Source organism: Leptonychotes weddellii, chromosome 12 (assembly GCF_054177405.1).
Source record: "Leptonychotes weddellii isolate Sample4059 chromosome 12, ASM5417740v2, whole genome shotgun sequence".
Classification (NCBI taxonomy): Eukaryota; Metazoa; Chordata; class Mammalia; order Carnivora; family Phocidae; genus Leptonychotes; species Leptonychotes weddellii.
Genome location: NC_138380.1, coordinates 29935174 through 29941700, shown reverse-complemented (window position 1 = coordinate 29941700; position 6527 = coordinate 29935174). Strand labels below are relative to the sequence as shown.

The 6527-nt window shown below is 43.1% G+C and overlaps 1 protein-coding gene across 2 annotated transcripts in view; it reads left to right on the top strand.

The window, feature by feature from the left end:
• Positions 1–382: 382 nt before the first annotated feature.
• Positions 383–6527, top strand: part of MET (MET proto-oncogene, receptor tyrosine kinase) — a 115516-nt gene continuing 109371 nt past the window's right edge. For both annotated transcript variants that reach the window (XM_081800206.1, XM_081800205.1), the window contains exon 1: positions 383–665. The gene's annotated coding sequence lies outside the window, so the exon portion shown is untranslated. The remainder of the gene's footprint in view (positions 666–6527) is intronic.

Genomic DNA, 6527 nt, shown 5'->3' with positions numbered 1-6527 from the left:
CGCGAGCGCCAGGAGGGGGAGACTCGGACTCGCTTATCCCCAGCTGTGCTCACTTCAAACTGCCCGGGCTGGGGGAGTTGAGAGCGCGCAGACAGGACGAGAAAACTTCTCCACCTAGAAAGTTTCACCTTGGCCGGGGCAGGGGAGGGGCAGGGAAGGGCGGGAGGAAACGCGACCCCCGCGGGGACTGGCGCGGCGCGCGGGCGGCAGGAAGGGCGGGGGCCGATTTCCCCCTTTGGGTGGTGCCAGTCCCCACCTCAGCGGTCCTAGGACCGGCGGGCGAGGCTGACGACCCCGCGCGAGACAGACGGACACGTGCTGGGGCGGGCAGGCGGGCGAGCGCCTCGGTCGGGTCGCCGGGCCGTGCTTCCCGCCTGGACGCGCGCGCCGATGCCCGGCTGAGTCACCCGCCGGGTAGCGCGCGGGTGAGAAGGGGCGGAGGGAGCGCGGCCGGCTGACGGACCCGGCACTCGGCTCGGCCCCGCCGCAGGTGACCCGGAGGCTTTCGCCGCCCGGAGCTCCCCTAGCGCTTTGTGACCAGATGCTGAACCCAGCGGAGGGCGCAAGCCAGATGCGGGGCGACAGCTGACTTGCGGCGGCGAGGCGCGGAGCACGCGGGTGGTCTCTGCGCGACTGACTTCTCCGCGGTTCTCGGACACCGCAAGGTAAAGCTACAGCTCGCTTCGGACCCCGCACCCCACCCTTCGGCCCCAGCGTTCTGCTCTTTGTTCCCCTGAGAGACCTGAGAGCTGTTCCAGAGGGCAAGACCAGGGAGGGTGGGCGAGTTAAGGGCTTCAGAAACTGAAGGGATGTGGCCGGGGAGAGGTGTAAACTACAGTGGGGCTTTTCGTTGTAGGGGTTTGTTTCTGACGGCCACCTGTATGACTCAGGAGAGAGAGGGGCGTTGGAGTAAGGGGTGATGTATGACTGTTATGGCCGGGCAAGTTTCAAGACTGTGATCTGACTCAGCCCTTAGAAAAGGGATTTGGTCACCCTGTCCCAGGCTGATGCGGCAGGCAAGATTCGAGCCGAGTGGGTTTCCTTGTTCCCAGCCCTGCTTTATCTATCATACGTGAGGATCTTTCCAAGGGGCAGGTGTTTTTGTGAAGGTCTGAATTCTACATTTCTGGCAAATACACAGGGCTTGTGATCCATCATTTTCAATCTTACCTTATCTCTTTGCTGGGGCTGCGTGGAGGACATCTATCTTATTAGGTGAACTAGATTATAACCAGAGGTCGGGCAGTCTAGCTAGTACTAGTATTGACCCAATAATTTAAGCACCAATGAAAGTATTTTCACCGACTATTGCCAATACAGGATTTACTCTAAAGTATGGTTTGCCATTTCGTATCTTTTATGTTTTAAAAGAGCCATTTACTAATTTGGCCTTTGGAGAGATTTCCAGTGGCTCATGCATGAATAGTTGCCCAGTATATTTTACCTTATCACAGTTTTACGTTCAGAGGAGCTCTGGGGCAGAATGAAATATTGTCAGCTCTCTTAGGCAAAATAATCAGGATACTATAATCGCCAAGTTAAGATGGTCAATGAATATGAGAGGTTGTAAAAACTGACATTAGAGAGAATATAGACTGTATGGACCCTCTCCTGAATTTTAAGAACACTGTTCACATTTTGTAGAGTTGGGTGGTTTTTTCTGTCGTTTTCATCAGCCAGACACATGGACATTGCCATGCAAATTGAACCAGAAAAACATTTTCCTTTATAGCTAAACTATTATAGCTGACTTATGCATTTTTTCTGCAGGAAGATGATCTGAAAATGTTGTACATCATGTTTCTCTGTGCTACTGGGACATAAATTGTGTTTTTATGTAAACTGTTAAGTGGTGCTTAGATTATTTACATGTACATAGCTTTCCTTTCTATTTCTAAGCTTATTGGGCTTTGTTTTCACATGTAAACTTCCATAATAGAACAGAAGTGAGGTGCTGTGGTTCCAATCATACACTGCAAGTCTGTGATGTAGTCAATGTTCATTCTTTTTGAACAGCTGAATAATACCAGTAACACATTACCCCTAAGAAATTTTTGTAGTACCAAAAATGTGTGTGAGTGCCTATAAAATATGCTGTTGTTTTAGAGAATCTGTTCAGGTTTCAAACTTGACTGTGCATAAGCCTATAATTATTAACCTAAATATATTTTGATTTTAACATGATGGACTTTATAGCATATAGAAGATGATCTGCTAAGTACTACGTTTTCAAAGATTGCTTTGTTCTTAATACATCACAGTAAGGGTTAACATTAGATGTGCACTCCATGCCTTCAGAATTAATGGATGAGGTTTATCTGAATGATAAAGATATACAAGATTAACCACAGCAGGTCAATATGAAAGCTGATAATATTTTCGTGACTTTTAAAACTACAATAAAAAGAAAATGACACTTTTCTAAGCAGGAGAAATACACTTACCTTATAAATTCCTTAAGACCGTACAAGCATATGTCCCACTGTAATCTCAACATTTTAAAAATTTGTCTTAAGGTGAGTTAAACTAAGAAATACATTTCAAGTCAATTTTCTTAGTTGTTGGTTAAAAAAATAATAATTCAAAATAACAGTCTAATTTTCCTTTTACAAATCTATATAATAGCCTCAAATAAACATTTTCTCAAATGTGGTCATCTCAGAATAAAGTGGATAACTCAAAAGGGCTATTCCTTTCAAGACACACAACTTTCTCTAGGTAACTACACCAGTGCCTATGGTGACACACCCATGAAAAGTAAAGGACTCCATACACGTAGGCATTCAGAGCACTTCCCATCTTTCTGCCCCTTCCTCTTCATCCCTTCCCCTTTGTTGGGTCAGAGTTGCTTCCAAACCCTTCTGTGCCCCCATTTTTCCACTCTAATTTCATGGTTTCTTCTTCACTGTCATTAGGCTCACCAGAGCCAACTATGCTTTCTTTTCCCCATCATCCCTAATATTTTCCTCGGGCTGCTGTGCTTGTTAATGGGATCCCAAATTTCCTAACTGTGCTGCTTTAAGGGAAGAAAATATGAAGAAACTCAGGTACCAGGAAATTAACCTCCTTTACCAGGTAGATGCTTAACTGACTGAGCCACGCAGGTGCCCCAGAAGAAATACGTTTTCTTTTTTTTTTTTTTTGACATGTCCCACTGTAATCTCAACATTTTAAAAATTTGTCTTAAGGTGATGACAACAACAACCAGTATGTTGAAACTGGTGTCTTTGACATAGAGCCCTCAGGGCAGTTTTATCATGGGCTTTGCCCAATGCAAAAGAAATAGTAACCTCTTAGTAATGAATGATAAATATACTAATGTCAATTCAGGATCACTTTGATTCTCTTTTCTTAACTGGCACTGAGTTGCTGCCAGGCTCACATTTGCCTCACCAAAAATAGCTAAGAACTGTATGTTGAGCATCATATGTGTTTGGTACTAGAGAAATATTTTTTAAAAAGGGAGAAATGAAATCTCTGCCCTTGAAGGGTTTACAATCTAGATATTCAGATAAATAACACATATAAAATAGAACCAAGATCCATAATTATTAAGGGGACATAACATGAAAAGGACAACATTAGAAATCATCCCATTTAAATAATAGAAATTTTTTTTTAAATCTAAAGATTGGAACTTAAAGACCTGTTAAAATTTTCAAGCTGTTTCTGAGCATATCCTCTTTCTGATACTACAACAACCTTACAAAATAGACAAGGCTGATATCAATATTATAACCTTTCCTGCCTATAGGTAAGGAACTGTGTTTGAGCCTAGCCTCCATGCTATCTGGACAGCACCTCTGCCCAGCCATCAATAAAGGTTAACTATTTGAAGTATTTTCTGCTGAAGCATAGTTTGGGATCCATAGGTTAGTGATAATGATGATTGTAACATTTCTAGTCTCTAGAGTTTTTCTCACCTTCTGTTTCTCCAGTTCTCTTTTTTGTTCTTTCTCTTTTTGTAGTAAAGCATACCAGAAAAAGCCTTCATTCAAATGTGTGAGGCATTCTGCTCCTGTTATCAGATTAAGAGCTGTGAGTAATTTTGTAATCTATCCTACTATCAGAAAGCCCATTCTCAGATATCTCTTCAGCTGTGTTTAACAGTTTAGTATATTCCCCTTGGGATTTGTTTCAATAAAAACATCCAGTAAAATCTTACTACAGATCCTTTGTTTTTCAAGAGACAAAATGAAGAAAGTGTTTTTATAAGCTGTAAAATGTAATTGAGAGAAAAATCACATGTGTGGCATTTGTAGCAGGAGGTGTGAGCTCAGTGGAAAAAAAAGCTAACTAATTGCATATCCAGGTATACATATTTCTTCTATGATTGTGTAAATTTGCCCAAGTACATTTATGCAGGTTATGCATATTGTTTTTAATTTCTGTAATAAGTTGTGTAGCTACAGGGCCCATAGAATTCATGGGCCATATAGAGGCTCTTGGCAGGGTTCGTCGGTAGAGCATGTGACTTTTGATCTTGGGTTTGTAAGTTCCAACCCCACATTGGGTATAGAGATTACTTAAAAATAAATAAAATCTTAAAAAAAAAAAAGGCTATGGGTCATATAAATTATATAATGATCCATAGAATTTGAAAATGTATTTCTTCTGGGGTGCCTGGGTGGCTCAGATGGTTGAGCGTCTGCCTTCGGCTCGAGTCATGATCCCAGGGTCCTGGGATCGAGCTCCACATCGGGCTACTGGTTCAGCAGGGAGCCTGCTTCTCCCTCTCCCTCTGTCTCTCCCCCAGCTCATGCTCACTTGCGCTCTCTCTGTACCTCTGTGTCTCAAATGAATAAATAAAATCTTTAAAAAAAAAAAAGAAAGAAAATATTTCTTCTGGGGCACCTGGGTGGCTCAGTCAGTTAAGCATCTACCTTCGGTTCAGGTCATGATCCTGGAGTCCTGGGATCAAGCCCCACGTCAGGCTCCCTGCTCAACGGGGAGTCTGCTTCTCCCTTTCCCTCTGCTCCTCCCCCAACTTGTGCTCACGTGCACTCTCCCTCTCTCTCTCAAATAAAATGAATAAAGATCTTTTTTAAAAAAAGAAAATACATTTCTTCTAATACAACAAAGTATTTTTATGAATATGATCAGGGCAGTTATGAAATGTGGTCAGAGAATCACAAGTGCTAGAGAAAGCCAGGTTCCTATACTCTTAAGAATATGACTGAGGATTTAGTCATTCAGGAGTCATTCAGCTAAATTTATTGAGCACCTACCAGCCATAATTCTAGACTCTGGCAAAGCAGTAGAGAATAAAACAGACTAAGATCTCTAACATTATGATGCTCTGTTCTATATTGAGGAGGGCAAACAATAAATAAAATACATAAATAAAAAGGTGTGTTTGTGAGTGGTGGTAAGAGCTGCAAGGAAGCAAAGTGAGGACCTTCAAGGATAAGAGAGGGTGGAGTGGTAATTGAAAAATTCAGTAGTAGAGTCAGAGAAGGCTTCACTTTTAAAGTGGCCTTTGAACTAGAACCTGAAGGACATAAGAGAATGAGCTGTGTGGATATCTGGAGCAGGACTTCTACTTCGCACCCTCAGGAGAGCCATTCTTATTTTGTTGTCTCGAATTGTGCAGTGCACAGCCTGCACAGCTCTACTTGGAGTCCCTGATTTTTTATGGGAAGTTCCTGGACAGTGCCTGCCATAGTTTACTGCAGTCTCAAAGGTGACAATGAAGGAGTGACCCACATCCCTTGGTTTATGGTATATAGAAGAAGCAAAACCATGGTATTTTCCTGCATTCACCTGGTCCCATGTCCGCATGCCATCCTTGATCAAGGTTATTGCTCCATTCAGTTTTTCTTCTTATTTTCTTTTTTTTTTTAAAGATTTTTATTTATTTATTCATGAGAGACAGAGAGAGAGAAAGAGGCAGAGGGAGAAGCAGGCTCCCAAGGAGCAGAGAGCCCGATGCGGGGCTCGATCCCAGGACCCTGGGATCATGACCTGAGCCGAAGGCAGACGCTTAACCATCTGAGCCACCCAGGCGCCCCTTTCCTTCTTATTTTCTACACTGTGAGCCTGGCCCACATTTGCCTCACCAAAAATAGCTAAGAACTGTATGTTGAGCATCATATGTGTTTGGTACTAGAGAATTACTCTGTTGAGAGTAATACCCATAGCCTTTGTCTCCGATTCCTTCCATAGTAAGAATCTGGAGACAGCAAAGGAGACAGTTGCTGTCTATATATGCAGCCTGTGTTTGCTGTGCACTTCTTTATTTCTTCTCTCTCTCCTTTCTTTTCCCTTTCCAATGTCAAACCACTCTGTTGGATTTTCTTCCTCTTTTCTTCTGCCCCTTTATGCCCTGCCTATGTCCTGTATCAAGATTTGCAAACGGAGGGGGGTGGGGAAGCCCAAGAGGGGGCGCCTGGCTGGCTCAGTCAGTAGAACATGCGACTCAATCTCAGGGTTGTGAGTTTGAGCCCTACATGGACCACAGAGATTATTAAGAAAAAAAAAAAAAGCGGAAAAAAAAGATTTGCAGCAGGTAACCTAAATGAATGAAA